The sequence below is a fragment of the Malus sylvestris genome, chromosome 6, assembly GCF_916048215.2.
Source record: "Malus sylvestris chromosome 6, drMalSylv7.2, whole genome shotgun sequence".
In the NCBI taxonomy this organism is placed as follows: Eukaryota; Viridiplantae; Streptophyta; class Magnoliopsida; order Rosales; family Rosaceae; genus Malus; species Malus sylvestris.
Window position 1 is genome coordinate 14724788 of NC_062265.1, and position 19129 is coordinate 14743916.

At 36.7% G+C, this 19129-nt stretch overlaps 1 long non-coding RNA gene across 1 annotated transcript in view; it reads left to right on the plus strand.

Moving 5' to 3' along the window:
- The window catches only part of LOC126626439 (uncharacterized), a 34150-nt gene extending 17572 nt beyond the window's left edge, over positions 1-16578 (plus strand). The window contains exon 2 of the long non-coding RNA XR_007624691.1: positions 16123-16578. This is a non-coding gene — a long non-coding RNA (uncharacterized LOC126626439). The remainder of the gene's footprint in view (positions 1-16122) is intronic.
- The last annotated feature ends 2551 nt before the right edge of the window (positions 16579-19129 follow it).

A 19129-nucleotide genomic window follows, 5' to 3' on the forward strand; every position in this document is an offset into this window, starting at 1 on the left:
ACAATCAAAACTTAGAATTCACTTTAGAGCGCAAAAATCAACTTTTAAACACAAGGGAAGATTCATGCAATACTTAGGGTCGAATTCAATATTTTGGACCATTTCTTCAACAATCAACACTTAAGAGCTCATTTTCACATCTTTTTCAACTCTTTTTCATACTTTTCACAACTTTTTTTTTCTTTCTATTTTCCACGAAATTTCTTTTCTTTTTCTTTTGTAACCCGTGCCTCATTAAAGACTTTGGCACATACACACACAAGAATCCTTTCCCCCACACTTGTTTTCTGCCATACATTAATCAAATGAATTCATTTTGAGTCATGCTTTACTATCCTTTAAGAATAAGGGTTTGGATGGTCCTATTCTAGGCTAGGTGAGGATAATGTAGGTTAACAAAGAACATAGGCTACACAAGGCTCAACAGGGTTAAACTTAAACATATAATGGAATAGGATACACGGCAATTTGGCTTTGGTGGTGGTCACCACACGACTTCATCTTGAATATGTGTTATGCAAATCAATAGCATGCTTTGAATGAAATGGGCATGAGTTCTAGCATTTGGAACTAAACGATGAAACACCTTCTGAGTGGTAACGAAGCAAAGAATAATGAGATCATGCAACGACTTTAGAAAACAATAATGCACAGATTTTAACCCTCCAAATAAACATTTAGGCTCAAGTCTCACATGGTTGTAGCGTTTGTTTAAGTTCCTTCCTTCAAGCATGTTACAAAAACTAATTTTTCTTTTTGAGATTGCATGTGAATTCATAAATTATAACCACAACAAAGCATACACCAAGAGTAAATCAAACTTTTATCCATGTTTATAACTCTCTTTAACAACCATGCAATTAAAAACCAAATCCTCATCATTGTGTTGGAAGGTACCCTAAGACACAAACAAACACACAAAAACAACTCTTTTTGGCTTTTTCAACACAATTTTTCAAATTTTTATGAGATTTTCAGATTTTTAAAACAAAACACACTAAAACAGCTTAAAAACACTTAAAAATAGCAAGCAACAACTCTTGAAGTTATGGGTGATAAAATCCCACTAATTTGCATCAAAAACACCTAATTACCCCCCCCCACACTTAAATCAAACATTGTCCTCAATGTTCCAAGCATAAATTCACACAAAACACAACACACAAACAACAACTAAAGAAGTTAACATGGCAGAATAGAAACAACAACAAAGAGAAGGGTTTTAGGAACACAAATCTGGAATTGGAGTGATTCCTAGGGCTGCCTATCTTGTATGCATGGGTTGCCTTGTTGGAAATGTGCCCTAAAACCAATCATATGATGATACTTTACGGACATTTCACAAAGTTAAACTATTGTAGTTTAAATATAAAAGGGCAAAGATTATTGTTTGAGCCGTCTCATATAAATGTTATATGCTTAAACGATAAGTCCAAGGAATATGTGATTGGGAGAATGCAATCTAAAGAAGTTAGATTCATGAGACCATTCTTTCGTAGACACATCCTAAACGTTCCTGATCATAGGATTGCCAATTGGGCATTGACAGTCCGTTAAGATCAGTACGTGCTGTGTCTTCTCTCAGGGACAGTGACTAGTCTCGAGTCATTGGTGTGTGTGACATCAAGACAAGTACGTAGGTGCTCAATAGAGAATGAGTTCAATGAACACGATCAACGAAGAGTTCTCATATTCATGTCACATGAGAACTCATGGTTGGGATAATGCAAACTAGTCCTTTGACCTGAGGCATCACAGTTGTCTTGTGGTTAGGTCCTTGATCTTTGATTATGTCAAAGTCACCCCATCTGCGGGTGTCCACGACATCGTTGGGGTTAAGCCACTTAGCCATGGAGGCAATTCAATGCGCAACAAGGGATCTCTAACCTTCAAACCGTTTGGGGGAGAATACTCTATGATATGATTGAAAATCTCTCATCAGAGTATGAATGAGATTTAGGAAGGCGTTCCAAATCCCATTCAAGGTAATCATATAAGTAAACGAATCACATTGGATAGTAGACATGAATAAACTATCAAACCAAACAATGTGGTCAAGAGTATTGTATTAGAGAAAGACCATATTGCATTTGTAATCCTAAACTGAATAGGTTCTCCACCTCTTCTGATTAGCTTGGGTAACCATGATATACTGCTAGGTGTCACTCATGGTTTGTGGAAGCCCTAAACGTGTATAATCACTAAAGGGAGAATTGAAAGTAAGTTTCAATTCACAATCGGTTTGAAAGAGTTCTAATCGCCCGCTGCCTCGCTAAAAGGAACCTAATGGATCGTACACCGTGTAAGGTAAGGATTGAAGAAACAACGGAGATGAGTAAGAATAATTAAATGGTTTAATTATTTATGGCAAGGATTAATTAATATGTTAATTAATCAAACGAATAAGTTCGTTAAAAGACCACGGGTTAGTTTTGGGCCTCAAGGCCCAATGGGCTTCGAACGTCAAGCCCATTGACTTAAGTTGTATGACAACTTAATTCACAAAGGCCCAAAAGCCCAATAAAACCCTTGTGGCCGGCCATGTTAGAAGAATGGCTTTTTGGTTCTTTAGGTCACTTATTTGAAGGGACTATATAAAGGACTTTATAGCCTACATTCATTAAGGGTTTCTTTTTGAGAAAAGATGAGAACACAAAGCTCTCTTTTCTCTCTAAAGAGGCCAGCCACCCTAGAGGAAATTAACTAGCAATCTTGCTTCCTCTAGGTCACTCATTTCTTCATCAATCCATCCTTGGTGTGGAAACTTAGAGGTTCTCAATTTTGGGAACTTGGAGAATCTATTCTTCCATCCAAATCCATGGATCTAAGAAGCAAGGAATGAAGGCCCTCTCCTTGGGTGATTAGCCTTTGCTTATGCAAAGATGAATCTACAAAGGTATAAATTTCTCAACTCACTTTGATTTGAGTTGAGTCTTGGTTCACCAATCTACTAGGCTTTGAATTTCATGGTTGATGTTTTGTTTTTGAGTGCATGCAAGCATGATTCCGCCTTTAATTGTTAATTGCATGCTATATGATGTTGCTCAAATGAACATGTTTTCACAAAATCATCCTTCAAGTGGTATCAGAGCCTAGGTCTAGTAGTTGGTGAATCCTTTTGGGTTTTGTAGTTCATAGTTTGTGATTTAAAAGTTGTAATATGTTACAAGCTTTATTCTTGCTTCTTTGAATGTAAATTTTGTTGGAAAATTTGCCATCTCAAATGTTGTAGATGTAGTTCATATGAGCATGAATATTGGAGCTAAAATTTGGTACCATGTTTTTGGGAAAATTCGGCCAAATCCAAAGGGTGGATTTTTGGGTTCTTGTTTGACTTGTTAAAAGTGTTTTCAAGTGACTTTTGGAACCCCTATGTACCCTAGTTTGGTTATATGTTATTTCCCTAAAGTTTGAGTGGTTTTGGGATGTTTTTGGAGTAAAAATGTTCATGGAAATTTTTTGGGTTTTTCATGAATGTTCTTCATTGTTCTTGACATTTTTGCCAAGAACAAAAATTTTTGTGTTTTGATTCAAAGTTTTGATTTATTTCATAAAGTTTATGTTTTATGTTTTTCAAATGATTTAATTGTGGGTGTGAAAGGATTAATTCCCTTTCACACACACCACTTGCACCACTTGCACCACTTGTATGCTTTATGTCAAAACTCACAAATCAACACACACATCACTCCTTTTCCTTCTCCAAAACCGGCCCTCCCTCAAGTGGGAGTACTTTTGGAGCTTTTATGCAATTACATAAAGTTTTGATACTTTTGTGTATTTGCACTTTGGCCCAAAAGTTTACGTTTTTACGTTTAGGTCCAAAAACGCTAAAGGACAAATTGTTTTGCTCCTTTAATGAAGTTTTTGCATTGTTTAAATTTTGGGTTCTAGTTGTAATTACATGCAGTAGTGGACTTTTGTGTTTTTACAAAGTGACCCCAAAAGTTTATGTTTTTGCAATATGACCCAAAAGTTGTGGTAATTGCATTTTGGCCCAAATTAGCTTGAGAACAAAATTGTTTTGTCTCTTTAAATGAGAATTGGATTTTCATTTCATTTAGCTCCATTTAAATCAATTTTATGGATACAAAAACCAAATGAAAATGTTGCATTCAATTTAATTAGTTAAAGTGTTAATTAATTAAAGGGTGATTATGAACCTAAGCCTATGATAATTGAGCTATGTGAAAGGCCGTTTCAAATTTGTTTGAACCATGGGAATGTGTAGATTAGATTTTGGTTGTAATTTGATTTGATCAAATGTTGTAAAAGAGCTTAAGCTCTTCTTTACTTTAAAGTAATTTGAATTGTTCAAATGTTGTAATGAGCATAAGCTCACCTTTACTTTGAAGTACTTCTTTCTTGCTTTATTTGATATGCATGAAAATGAAGTAGTTGGGTCCAACGCCCCTAAGACAACACGCCTTGATGTGATTAAACGCGTAACTAAAATCAATCACCATCCCTAGACCGAGATTCAACACAAGGCTCGTGTTGAATCTAATCAAAGGTTCATAGTCATCCTAAGGCCCTAAGGCAACTATATAGTCCATCAAATGAATGCAAAAGGTTATGTTAGTAGTATCATATACTCTTGCTTTAAAACCCGTTTTATAAGCATAGTGGGAGTATTATATACAACTAAAACAATCAAATGGACCAATAGTTGTAATAGGACCAAAATTGTTTTAATAAAGATTAAAATGAATATTTATATGTGATGAGACCTAAAACCCTCAAACCAAACCATTATTAAGTTTGATAAGCGTGAGAGTGCTTTGAACACTCTTTCGTGGCCTTCCACCATGGTAGACTCTAATCGTTTATGACTTGTACACCGCCTTCACCCTATCATGGGGGAGTGCAAAGTGCATGCTTATACTCAGGAGGAGTTTATTTAAAACATTTGATGAGGTTAAGGTAGGCAACGAGTGTGGCCAACATCGTATCATCGTGAGGTCATACTTGAACCCCTATCTAAACCAGCATGGTGGGAAATAACTTAACTAAGAGAAATGGTGCCAACATCGTATCATCATGAGGCATTGTTTTCTAGAGGCCAAATAGATGGGTACATGCAAGAGATGCAAATGAGTAAGCGTACTCTCTCATTATTATTAATGCTAGCCAACATCGTATCATTGTGAGGTGGGCTTGGTAGTAGTGAGTCTCCCATACCCTACTAAGAGTTTCCTCCAAAACTCTCGAATTCCAATGAGGGATATGGAATTTGCCAAAAATAGTGGGTGGTGCTATTTGATTTAAAGACCCGGATCAAATGGCTTAAAATCAATCAATTTATATTCGTTATGTATTTATTTACCAATATATTTGCAAACGCTATCCAACACTTGACAAATAAAAGCCGAAAGCTTTAGTTTCCGGACTTGGTACTACAAAACCATAGATTGTCTTTAATGGCTTGTAAATGTACCTAAGTAGTCTCATCCTCACAATCTTCCTATTGATAATGTATCATTAGAAGAATATGTTAGAAAAAGTCTATCATAAAGAGGACAACACTTTTAATGTCATAATTCTTCAATTACAAATTGTTGTATGAAGAAATAAGAGTTGCTTTGAACAACCCTTAGTCAATGCAAACACTAGTGCTTGTTTCTTTGTTAAATGAACAAAGAACTTGAGAAGAAAGCACAATGGCATGGACACTTTATGTGCCATGATTCTTCACTTACAAATTGTTGTATGAAGAAATGAGAGTTGCCTTGAACAACTCTTGAAAGTTTGTAATTATATTTAGAACATAATGGTTGGTTGACAAAAATAGTCCATCAACATGGACTTATGATGATTTTGAATCATTGAGTGTTGAAGTGTTAGACCACTTCAAGAGACGGAAACTAGGCAAGGACTTCACCTTTGTGTCCCTATCCTAATGGCTCACTAAGTTTATTGTAAACTATATAGTGAACAATAAACACATGCTCTCCAAAATGTTTGATGTGTATAACACAATTGAAATAAGTTTCAAGAGACATAGTGGGAGTTTAGGGACCATGACTATTGTAGTCAAAGGAGAAGTCAAATGAAGAAGATAAAATTAACTCCAAGGGAACAAACTTTCATTACGAAAGGATGGACATTGGAAGGGGTATTTGCAAGAAATGTCTTGCAAGTGTCAAGAACACACCTTTCGAAGGTGTTGTAAATTGTTCTTGAATAGTTCAAAACAGTTGGTTCTTCTACTTGAATACTTGATTCTGTATTAGTAACTATGTTTTACAATTGTTGTAAAAGTGTGACTAATAAGAAGTAGAAGATATATGAGAGAAGAAAAGGTGCTTCACATTCGGAACGTGAATAAAATATAGATCTCTGCGAAAGCAGATAGTACTTACTTCCTCATATGAACTACCAAAGAAATTGGAAAAACCAAAGATAGTCTTTACATTCCAATTTTAAGGAACTTAATTCCGTCACTATAGTAGAGATGGATGAATGTTTTGTTTGACAAAACATTGTTCTTTATTAATCAATGATTGGATTATAGTAATCTAATTGATTGTCTCTATAGTAGAGATGATATGGTAGTGTTAACTGTTTAGAATATAATGATGCTTAAAAACCCAAAAGGTTGCAAGGTAGTGACTAATCCCAACTGAGTTGTGATACCTCTAAAACATAAATTACGAGTTGGTCATAGATGGATGCTTTGGATCGTAAGATCCGGATCCAATACCTTCTTGTTAAAATTGTATAGAGGCGAAATGTTCGAATCTTTATTCTTTTGGAAAGAAGAAAGAATCACAAAGTTGTTGAGGTTAATTCACTTAGATATTAGTGACACTTGTCCACAACATAATACTACTCATGTTGTATGACATTCACCGAAGATCACTCTCGGTTGGACTATAGTTTATTTTGAATAAACACAAGTCCGAATACTTTGCAAAAGGTTTCAAAGAATTCAAGAAATGTAAGTTGATGAGTAAGACATCTAAAGTATTGACCTCATTAGATTTGATCCAAGGAAAGGTAACACTTTAGATGAGTTTCCTTGAAAGATATCAAGGAAAGAAGCATCATAAGATAATAAATTTCTCCATTAGGAGAAGAACGAACTCGAATAAGATTTAGTTCGTGAGATGTTATCTATTACCCATATATAATATATATACTTCTAAGACAATATGATTGTCAATTAGAAGATCTTCCAAAATTTTCATAACTCCATAAGATGTAGTTGGAAAGAAAGACAAATCTTAAGCATGTTAAGATTTGGGGTTGTGTGCTAATAAGCAATATTTGTTTGATAACAATCTTGTGGGATATCCTTAAATTAACTTTTGGATATCGCTTCTATAAACTAACTAACAAATGTTGTTTTGTTGGGTAGTTCATTGTAATCCTACAATGTGATTTGCCTAAGCGCAAATGAACGAGAGATAGAACTCAAAGAATGGGTTCTTTGAAAGACAAGATAATAATCAACAAATATAACAACCTAGTTCCTATACCAAAAGCTCCAAGGTAGTCGAGAAGGATTTATAAACCGTCTCAGTTGAATGGTTTGAACTTTATGACTATGTCATAGAGTTGCACCTCTTAATTCGAAAGAAATAAGAATGAAAATCCTTATGACTACATTGAGTGTATATACGATATATACTCAAGGAAATGGTAAAGTACCATTTGACCTGAAATAATGAAACCTTCATAAGCTAATTGGTAGCTTAAAGTGACTACAATCAAAGAGAATGGTTGACTTTGAAGAAACCATCTTTGAGATAGTCTTGGTTTCAATTAATTCGAAGATTGCTAGCTACAACTAAATGGTGATTCAATGTTTGGACATAATATGGGTTTCCGAAACCATTATTAAGATAGTCTTGATAATATATGTCTAAAACTATAAATCACAAGACAAGTAAGTTGTAGAGATCCTTCCATCATGAATCTTAGCAAGCTAGTGGGAGCTATAAGCATCTTATGAGAAAAGGATCAAATCGTTTGATTTCTCATAAAGATGTAAATGAATATTTTGTTTACTAGGTTTACAAAAGATTAGTGGGAGTTAATCATGTTCCTAAAATTTAAATATATAAGATATATTAATTTTGGAAATGAAAAGAATACTTCTTCGTTAAAGTTATGACTTTAAACATTCTATAACGATAGAATGTATATGGGAGTTAATCATGTTCCTAAAATTTAATATATATGATATATTAATTTTGGAAATGAAAAGAATTCTTCTTCGTTAAAGTTAAGACTTTAAAACATTATATGAAGATAGAATGTATATGGGAGATATAGTCTATATACATGGGATGGAAATCTATAATGATATATTTCATGATATAATTGGATTATATCAATCCTTAATAATAGACAATAGATGCTAGGAAGTTTCTCATATGATGATAAACTTCAATTAGAAGGACAACTCTAGTGAGACTAAGAAGTTACTCTTCTCAAAGAGAACGTACTCTTTGACTCCCAAAGAATTAATGCGTAAATAGAATCCTTTATGCATACGCATAAAGGTGATTTATGTATTTCATATTGTATGAAAAACATTGATATGAGTTGTACCTAGAACGGTGCAAGACGGTATCAGTGCAAGCCCAGGATCAGAACCATGACAACTGTCAAGTGAGTCCTTAAGTATTTAAGAAATACTAAAGGATAGATTCCTCAATAATTGAGGAAGAATTAGAGTAACGTAAAGGAAGCGTAAATGTATTAGAATATGAGTCTAATCCATCATTGGATGTTTCTTCATTATGAATGAAGAGATAAACAGATATCTCTTTATTATGACTAAAGAGATATTTGGATGGAAACATTAAAAGTAATGACTTTAGTATGTTCCATTATGAATGCAAAATATATTGCCATATAGAATCTTACAACAATGTTGTTTGGATGGGAAAGTTCATTTATGAACTCTCTATTAGGTTCCAACCAGAAAGTGTATCTAGTGTACTGACACTATGACACTAATGGGGCGATAGCTCAAGCCAGGGAATCAAGGTCTCATCAAGATCCGAACTCATATGAGAGACTGAACCACATGATTGAGAATCATGTATAATGGTGACGTCGTTATTCTCAAGGTTGCTTCTATGGATAACATATAGATATCCATTCTCTAGGCCTACTACTCAGCCATTTAGGAAATGACTACATAAGAGGTATCATCACTGATGACCAAGCTGATTGGCTTTAGTGCAAGTGGGAGATTGTTGGAAATGTGCCCTAAAACCAATCATATGATGATACTTTACGGACATTTCACAAAGTTAAACTAATGTAGTTTAAATATAAAAGGGCAAAGATTATTGTTTGAGCTGTCTCATATAAATGTTATATGCTTAAACGATAAGTCCAAGGAATATGTGATTGGGTGAATGCAATATAAAGAAGTTAGATTCATGAGACCATTCTTTCGTAGACACATCCTAAACGTTCCTGATCATAGGATTGCCAATTGGGCATTGACAGTCCGTTAAGATCAGTACGTGCTGTGTCTTCTCTCAGGGAGAGTGACTAGTCTCGAGTCATTGGTGTGTGTGACATCAAGACAAGTACGTAGGTGCTCAATAGAGAATGAGTTCACTGAACACGATCAACGAAGAGTTCTCATATTCATGTCACATGAGAACTCATGGTTGGGATAATGCAAACTAGTCCTTTGACCTGAGGCATCACAGTTGTCTTGTGGTTACGTCCTTGATCTTTGATTATGTCAAAGTCACCCCATCCGCGGGTGTCCACGGCATCGTTAGGGTTAAGCCACTTAGCCATGGAGGCAATTCAATGCGCAACAAGGGATCTTTAACCTTCAAACCGTTTGGGGGAGAATACTCTATGATATGATTGAAAATCTCTAATCAGAGTATGAATGAGATTTAGGAAGGCGTTCCAAATCCCATTCAAGGTAATCATATAAGTAAACGAATCACATTGGATAGTAGACATGAATAAACTATCAAACCAAACAATGTGGTCAAGAGTATTGTATTAGAGAAAGACCGTATTGCATTTGTAATCCTAAACTGAATAGGTTCTCCACCTCTTCTGATTAGCTTGGGTAACCATGATATGTTGCTAGGTGTCACTCATGGTTTGTGGAAGCCCTAAAGATGTATAATCACTAAAGGGAGAATTGAAAGTAAGTTTCAATTCACAATCGGTTTGAAAGAGTTCTAATCGCCCATTGCCTCGCTAAAAGGAACCTAATGGATCGTACACCATGTAAGGTAAAGATTGAAGAAACAACGGAGATGAGTAAGAATAATTAAATGGTTTAATTATTTATGGCAAGGATTAATTAATATGTTAATTAATCAAACGAATAAGTTCGTTAAAAGACCACGGGTTAGTTTTGGGCCTCAAGGCCCAATGGGCTTCGAACGTCAAGCCCATTGAATTAAGTTGTATGACAACTTAATTCACAAAGGCCCAAAAGCCCAATAAAACCCTTGTGGCCGGCCATGTTAGAAGAATGGCTTTTTGGTTCTTTAGGTCACTTATTTGAAGGGACTATATAAAGGACTTTATAGCCTAAATTCATTAAGGGTTTCTTTTTGTGAAAAGATGAGAACACAAAGCTCTCTTTTCTCTCTAAAGAGGCCGGCCACCCTAGAAGAAATTAACTAGCAATCTTGCTTCCTCTAGGTCACTCATTTCTTCATCAATCCATCCTTGGTGTGGAAACTTAGAGGTTCTCAATGTTGGGAACTTGGAGAATCTATTCTTACATCCAAATCCATGGATCTAAGAGGCAAGGAATGAAGGCCCTCTCTTTGGGTGATTAGCCTTTGCTTATGAAAAGAGGAATCTACAAAGGTATAAATTTCTCAACTCACTTTGATTTGAGTTGAGTCTTGGTTCACCAATTTACTAGGCTTTGAATTTCATGGTTGATGTTTTTTTTTTGAGTGCATGCAAGCATGATTCCGCCTTTAATTGTTAATTGCATGCTATATGATGTTGCTCAAATGAACATGTTTTCACAAAATCATCCTTCATGCCTCCCACGTAGCGCTTGCTTTAACGTCGTACAACCGAACGAAGAACACCTTCACTCCTCCTTGGAACCCACGGCATGCAGGGGAATCTCTTCCACAACATGCTCCACAAAGTTCTCGTAGTATGGCTTCAATCTATGTCCATTCACCTTGAATTCTTGCCCAGTTCTCAAGCTCTTGATTTGGATTGCACCATGCACAAAAAGATTTGTAATAACAAACGGACCAACCCACTTGGAACGTAACTTACCAAGGAATAGACGAAGACGGGAGTTGAACAACAACACTTTTTGCCGTAGTGTGAAAGTCTTGCCTCAAATCATCTTATCATGGAATGTCGTGGTCTTCTCTTTGTAAATTCTAGCATTCTCATAAGCTTCATGCCTTATCTCATCAAGTTCACTCAATTGAAGCTTTCTATGAATTCCAGCTTAGTCCATATTCAAATTGAAAGTTTTGATAGCCCAATGAGCTTTATGTTCTAATTCCATGGGGAGATGGCATGGTCTGCCATACACAAGCCGAACAGGAGACATACCAATGGGGGTTTTGTAAGCCGTTCTATAAGCCGATAGTGCATCATCCAAACGTAAGCTCCAATCTTTTCTATTTGGCCCAACGGTCTTCTCCAAAATCTGTTTGATCTGTCTATTAGACACCTCAGCTTGGCCATTGGTTTGGGGGTGATAAGGTGTGGACACCTTATGCGTCACATGATACTTCTTGAGTAATGCCTCAATGGTACGATTGCAAAAATGAGACCCCCCATTACTTATTAGCACCCTGGGCATCCTAAATCTAAAAAAGATATTAGTTTTCACAAAATCTGCCACAACTTTAGGATCGTTAGTTCAAGTGTCTTTCGCTTCCACCCATTTTGAAACATAATCAACTGCAAATAATATGTAATTGAAACCAAAAGATGAAGGAAAAGGACCCATAAAATGAATACCCCAAACATCAAAAATTTTAACAACAAAGATGGGTACCTGTGGCATTTGATCTCTTTGACCTATATTACCTGTCCTTTGGCAGCGATCACACGTTAAACAAAAGGTTCTAGCATCTTTAAACAAAGTAGGCCAATAAAAACCGCATTCAAGAACCTTAAAAGTTGTCCTTTGGGTGCCAAAATGACCCCCACATGCATATGTGTGACAAAAACTTAAAATGGAATGAAAATATGATTCATGCACACATCTTCTTATAATCTGATCTGGGCAATATTTCCACAAGTATGGGTCATCCCAAACATAAAATCTAGCATGCTTCTTAAGTTTATCACGTTGGAATTTGTTTAGGGTGCTAGGAACTTGTTTAGTCACCAAATAATTCACCAAATCTGCGTACCAAGGCTCACTTACCTTAATGGACAAGAGTTGTTCATCTGGAAACGTTTCAAAGATGGGAAGAGCCTCCTCTTCATGCACCAACCGGCTTAGATGGTCGGCAACTACATTGTCAATCCCCTTTTTGTCCTTAATTTCGATATCAAACTCTTGAAGTAAAAGCATCCTACGAATGAGTCTAGGTTTAGCTTCTTTCTTTGTGAACAAGTACTTCAAGGCTGCATGGTCAGTGAAAACAATGACTTTAGTGCCAATTAAATATGATCTAAACTTATCTAATGCAAAGACAACAGCCAAAAGCTTTTTATCAGTTGTGGAATAATTTAATTGAGCATCATTTAAGGTACGAGAAGCATAATAAATAACATGTGGTAGCTTGTTTTTCCTTTGACCCAAAACAGCCCCAATTGCATAATCTGATGCATCACAATGAGCTCAAAGGGAATGCTCCAATCTGGTGGAGTGATGATTGGTGCCAAGGTGAGCAAGGTTTTGATATGGTTGAATGTTTCCTCACACGCCTTGTTGAAGTCAAATGGTGCATCCTTTTGAAGGAGACTGCAAAGGGGTTGTGCAAGCTTTGAAAAGTTCTTGATAAATCTTCTATAGAACCCTGCATGCCCAAGAAAAGAACAAACCTCTCTAACCGAAGTTGGAGAAGGTAAGTGACGTACAAGATCTACTTTAGACTTATCTACCTTAATCCCATGTTCAGAAATTATAAGACCCAAAACTATACCTTGTTTAACCATGAAATGACATTTTTCCCAATTGAGAACAAGGTTAGTTTCAACGCATCGTTTTAAGATCAAACTGAGATTATGCAAACAACCATCAAAAGAGTCACCAAAAACATTAAAATCATCCATAAAAACTTCAATAATTTTCTCAACATAATCAGAAAATATGCTCATCATGCATCTTTGAAATGTGGCAGGTGCATTTTCTCAACATAACCAAATGGCATGCGACGATATGCAAATATACCAAAAAGGCATGTGAAAGTGGTTTTTTCTTGGTCCTCAGGTGCTATGACAATTTGATTATAACCAGAATAACCATCAAGAAAACAATAGAATTTATGACCCGCTAACCTTTCAAGCATTTGATCAATGAATGGCAAGGGAAAGTGATCATTCCTTGTGGTGGAATTGAGCTTCCTATAATCGATGCAAACTCTCCAACCTATTATGACACGAGTAGGCACGAGCTCATTCTCTTCATTTTTCACCACTGTCACGCCAGACTTCTTTGGAACACATTGAATTGGTGAGACCCAATGGCTATCCTAGATTGGATAACTCACTCCACAATCAAGTAGCTTGATAATCTCCTTTTTCACAACTTCCATCATTTGAGGGTTAAGACAGCGTTGAGCCTCTCTAGTTGGTTTGGCCCCTTCCTCAAGAAATATGCGATGCATGCAAGTGGTAGGGCTTATTCCCTTGATGCTGGCCAAAGTCTAACCTATGGCAGATTTGAACTCCTTCAAAACACGAACAAGTTTTTCTTCTTCTTGGGCCGTGAGGAATTAAGACACAATGACAGGTAAGGTCTCTTGTTCCCCCAAGTAAACGTACTTCAAATGGTTTGGTAATGGTTTTAGTTCAAGGGTAGGTGCCTGAATTACTGAAGGAAGTGTTTTATTAGTTGAAACGGGAATTGACTTAGAGTTAGAAAGCTTACCAACATGCTTTGGCAACGATTCAAGGGCAGCAACCATTTCATTGAGTTCCCCACACCATGGCATGGCATGGAGTCCTTCACACAAGGCCACGACATGGAATTCATCACTTGAGCCATGGGTTAGCATAGGGCTTGCTGTTTTGATTTCCATTCCTCTGGTAATGACTCTTTCAAGTGCATCATCCTTCAAATTGTCAAAATATCCCTGCACCAACGAATCAACTATATCAATAGAAAAACATGAATGATCATCATTAGGAAACTTCATAGTTTCAGAAATAATTAACTTAATAACTTCCCCATCAAATTCCATCGTCAATATGCCATTGTACACATCAATCTTGGTTCGGGCAGTTTTCATGAATGGTCGTCCAAGGAGGATGGGCAATGTAGGAGAATGGTCCGAGTCTTCCATGTCAAGGACGTAGAAATCCGCCGGAAAGATTAATTGATTTACTTGTACCAAAACATCTTCCAAAACTCCTTTTGGATAGACATTAGATCTATCGGCCAATTGAATAATCACACCATCCTTTTTCAACTCAACAAGGTTCATAGATGCATAAATTGAGTAAGGCGTGACATTAATAGATGCACCTAAATCTAGCATGGCATGTTCAAAACGATTGTTGCCAATAACACAAGGAATTGTAAAACTACCCGGATCCTTGCATTTAGGGGGCAATTTACATTGTAAGATGGCTGAGACATTTTCACTTACCTTTAAAACCTCCTGATCGGATCATATTTATATATATTTTTACTTCAAATTCACTCGTCTTTTCTTAGTTAGTTCTTTATATTTTGAGCTATTTACGTTATTTTTGTGTTTATAGGATTTGTTATGCAAAGAAAATAAAAATGGCAAAAATGAGTTTTAAATAATAAACAGAATAGTTACTTCGAACATTATGATTTTTTTTAGATCAATTAATTTAGTTTATTCATTGCGATTATAATTGAACTAAATCTCTGTCCTTAAATCTATGCAGAATGTATATATGCATCACGGTATTGATTTTTCCAATATCTGTTTACCAAGCATGGCTTTTCAATTAGACAACAAAAGAATCCACAGCCAAAGGAGGAGAAGATGCGGGGAGTGTGAAGCATGGAAGAGATATAATAAAATAAGAGAGCAGCTGCTTTGGCAGCTGGCAAAGCATGAAGAGAAAGGGCAGGACGCGAGAGGTTAGCAACGAAAAAGGCTGAATCCAAGGACAGGAGGAAAAATAGGATATACGGGATTGGCAAAAGGAGAGAGGGCTGCCTTTGGGCAGCTTGAAAGCAGCATGGGAGAGAGACAGCTAGACAAACGAAGGGAGCTGCATGTGGGCAGCTTGTGAAAAGGGATAGAGAGAAGGCAGAAACGAGCAGAAGTGTGAAAGAAAAGAAAATAAAAGAAAACTGATTGGAAGAAGCACAAAAGCAGGAGAAACCGAGTGGGAGAGACACTAAGAATAAAGAAAGAAAGAAGGTGGTGCAGGCTGGCGCAGAAACAGAAAGAAATAATAGAATAGAAGGGGCTGACGCAGGGCGCATGAGGGCGCTAGGAATAAAGAGAAAGGGAGCCTCGGGAGGTTAAGGGGAGAGACGGAAAGATAAGGCGGTCTGGGGAGCGAGAGAAGGGAGCTGCCCTTTGGGCAGCTCGCAGAGACGCAGGAAGAGGACCGAGAGGAGAGTGCTGCCATTGGGCAGCTTGAGGAAGGGAAGTCAGTGGCGAGGAGGACAGGAGGTCAGCATGAAAATGCAGTTCAGAGTCCATGCAGTTCAGAGTCCAAGCAGCAGATCCTTTCTTTCGGTTTAATCTTTCCAAACTCCTATTTTATTTTTGTTTTAATAATGTGTAATTAATTTTATTTTGGCTAGAGGTTAATTCGAAACCATGAATATATTTGTAATATGAATTGATTACCTTCGGTTGTGATTTCATAAGTTGTGATTTCAATTTACTTATCCGTTCGTATAAAAACTGATTTGTGTATGTTGGTTGAGAGTGCACGCTTAATTTACATGCATGAATTTGATGCTAGAATATAAGTGAATTTCACCTAATCGTTATGAACTTATTTTCACAAGTAGTAAAGGTTGCTAGTCACAATCACGTTAAGTAAATTCTTGGCAAGAGTATCATGCTTTTCATAGTTACGAATGCCTCGTCAATGCTTATAGTTTTCACAAAGTTTAATGATCTTTGATTGTATCGCTATTGTGCTTTTCACGTAGGGGACTTTTGAAGAATGTTTTGAATTGTTGTATGCGTTTTTCCGTCCAATTCAATAACTTAAGGAAAACTTGAAGATTAAAAAAGTGCTGTTCACGGTTAATCTGGAGTATTGAGATTCACAATTTATTGAAAGAACAACTGAAAATCAATTTAGGTTGCATATGTGTCATGTGTGGAGAAGAACCCTCTAGCTAGTCCGTCATTTATCATTTTACCTTAATTTTATGTTTTTATCAATTCTGTAATTTAATTAAGTTTAATTTACTTTTCATCAAAACCAAACACCCATCCATTATTAAATTATATTATTTAGTTAGTTTGCTTTATTGTTAGTCTTTTAATTTAATTTCCGTCCATTTCAGTTCCTAGTGTTTAATTTAATTGTTTTCATTGTTTTGAGTCATTTTAAGTGTGTTTCGAGTTATTAGAGTTTTTAGCCTAATTTTGTGTCCTTGAGTCTTATTTAATATTTTTAAATTAATTTAGAATAGATTAGCAATCCCTCCTAATCCCCGGCCTAGAACGATACCCTACTTACATCTATACTACAATTGTCAAAAAGAGGGTTTAATTTGTGTGTCAAGTAATTCACGCATCACCTCCTTATTCGAAATTCTTTTCCTAGTTGTGCAAAGTTCTTTTAAAAACTTGGCATACCTTGGCACTTACTTGATTGCATCAAGGAGTGGAATGTTGACTTGAACTTTCCTAAATGTATCTAGAATATCCTTTTCAGCTTCCTCTTTCTTTGTTTGCATGAACCTACGAGGAAAAGGTATATTCGAAGGAATAACATTAGTAGAACCCGAATTGGACACATTCTTACCTTTGTTGGACAGATTGGGTGGTGTTGGTGCTATTGGAACTTGCGGCAAGGATGCTTCTATCTTTGCCGTGGGCGGGCTTGCTTCCTCCTCTTCCATTTGCAACATTTCATCCTCTTTGTGAACTGTTTTTTATGAAGAACCTGCCCCAATCTCCTTACCACTTCTTAGGGTGATTGCTTTGGCTAATTCAAACCCTCCCTTTGGATTTGCAATGGTGGAACTAGGGAGTCTTCCTTGGTCTCGAAACTATCCTACAAATTCAGCAATCTGCTCAATTTGTTTCTCTAGTTGATCCATCCTTTTGTCTTGCCTTTGCATTGCTTTGGTTTGATTTTCTTGCCCTTGAGAAAGTGGTTAGTAACTTAAGAAGTGTGTCATTATACAAAGTGTTACCTGAAGTGTTTGGAGTAGATTGTGAAGGAGCTTGTGTAGGTGCGTATGGCTTGGTGTAGAAGCCCGAGGGTTGTTGCCTAAAGCCTCATTGTGGTTGGGGTTGTTGTGGCTTCCTCCACTTGAAATTTGGGTGGTCTCACCAACCGGGATTGTAAGTATTAGAATATGGATCGTTCCTTGGTTGATTTTGGCTTTGAAATCCAATTGCATTAGCGCTCTCCCATCCACCATTCTCAATGAGTTGAGGACACTTTTCTGAGGCATGTCCTTGGATATAACATACGCCACACACCATTGGTCCTTGAAGCTTCATTCTTTCGGCCATCTGAGACACAATGGAAGTAAGATAAGTTAATTGAGATTGAATGTCAGATGTGGAACTTACCTCATGAACTTGTTGCAGTGGGGTATCCCTTTGCCCAATGCCTTCGTATTGTTGTGTATTCAATGCACGGTTTGCAAAGAGTATTTTGGCTGCCATGGGTGTCTTATCTACCAAAGCTCCTCCCGCCGAGGCATCTAGCATTTGACGTTCGATTGGTAGAAGGCCTTCATAGAAGTATTGAAGCAGCAACCCTTCCTTCATTTGATGTTGTGGACAAGAAGCAACAAGTGTTTTAAAACGTTCTCCAAGAACGCTCGTTTCATACTTTCCCACGATGTGACTGTCCCAGGTGCAAGTTCATACAACCAATCTTTAGCTTTATCCATTAGAGAGAATGGAAAAGCCTTCATCTTCAAGATGCTGCCATCAACATTGACAGGGGTCATGCTCGAACAAACCACTTCAAATTCCTTCAAGTGCTTATTAGGGTCCTCCATGGATAGCCCATGAAACTTTGGGATGTGGTGCAGTAAGCTAGACTTCAATTTGATCTCCTCGGTCTTGCCTTGAGCTGCCATGGGATATTGAATGCATAAGGGTGCGGCATTGTCCAATCCCAAAGTCGAAAGCTCCTTGATTGTTCGGTTGTCGGCTGCTATGATTGGTGCTTCCTAAAAAATCCCAGCCGTGCCCCTCTCTTCTTCTTCTAAAACTTGTTCTTCAAGGTCAGGTTCAGGGCTAGGTAGGTTAGACTCTTGTTGGTTCCTCCTCCTTCTCAAAGTTCTCTCAAAATCGTCGTCAAAGTCCAAAATATGCTCACGCACAGGTTGGGAACTTCGAGTCATACACTAGTACCTAAAAACAAAAAAACCAAACAAGTCAGTAACTAAGATAGAAAACAAACAAAAATAAAAAGAAATAACAAGGGATTAGCAAAGTTGCTAATCTCCAGCAACGGCACCAAAATTTGATGCGTAAAATAACTAAACACACAAATTAAACCCTCTTGTTGACAATTGTAGTATATGTATAAGTAGGGATCGTTCTTAAACCGGGGATTAGGAGGGATTGCTAAACACTCTAAACTGACTCAAATAGATAAAACTAAGCTGTAAAACACTTAACTAGACTCAAAAGACTCAAAACAAACTCAAAAGGCTCAAAACAAGCTAAAAACACTCAAAACTGCCTAAAAACACAAATTGGGCAGTTTTGAGTTCTAAACACAATTTTGGACGAAATTTGGTTTTCTAATAGCTCAAAACACTTAAAAACACAATCTAAGACAAGTTCTAACTAATATGACTTAACAAAGTAAAAGG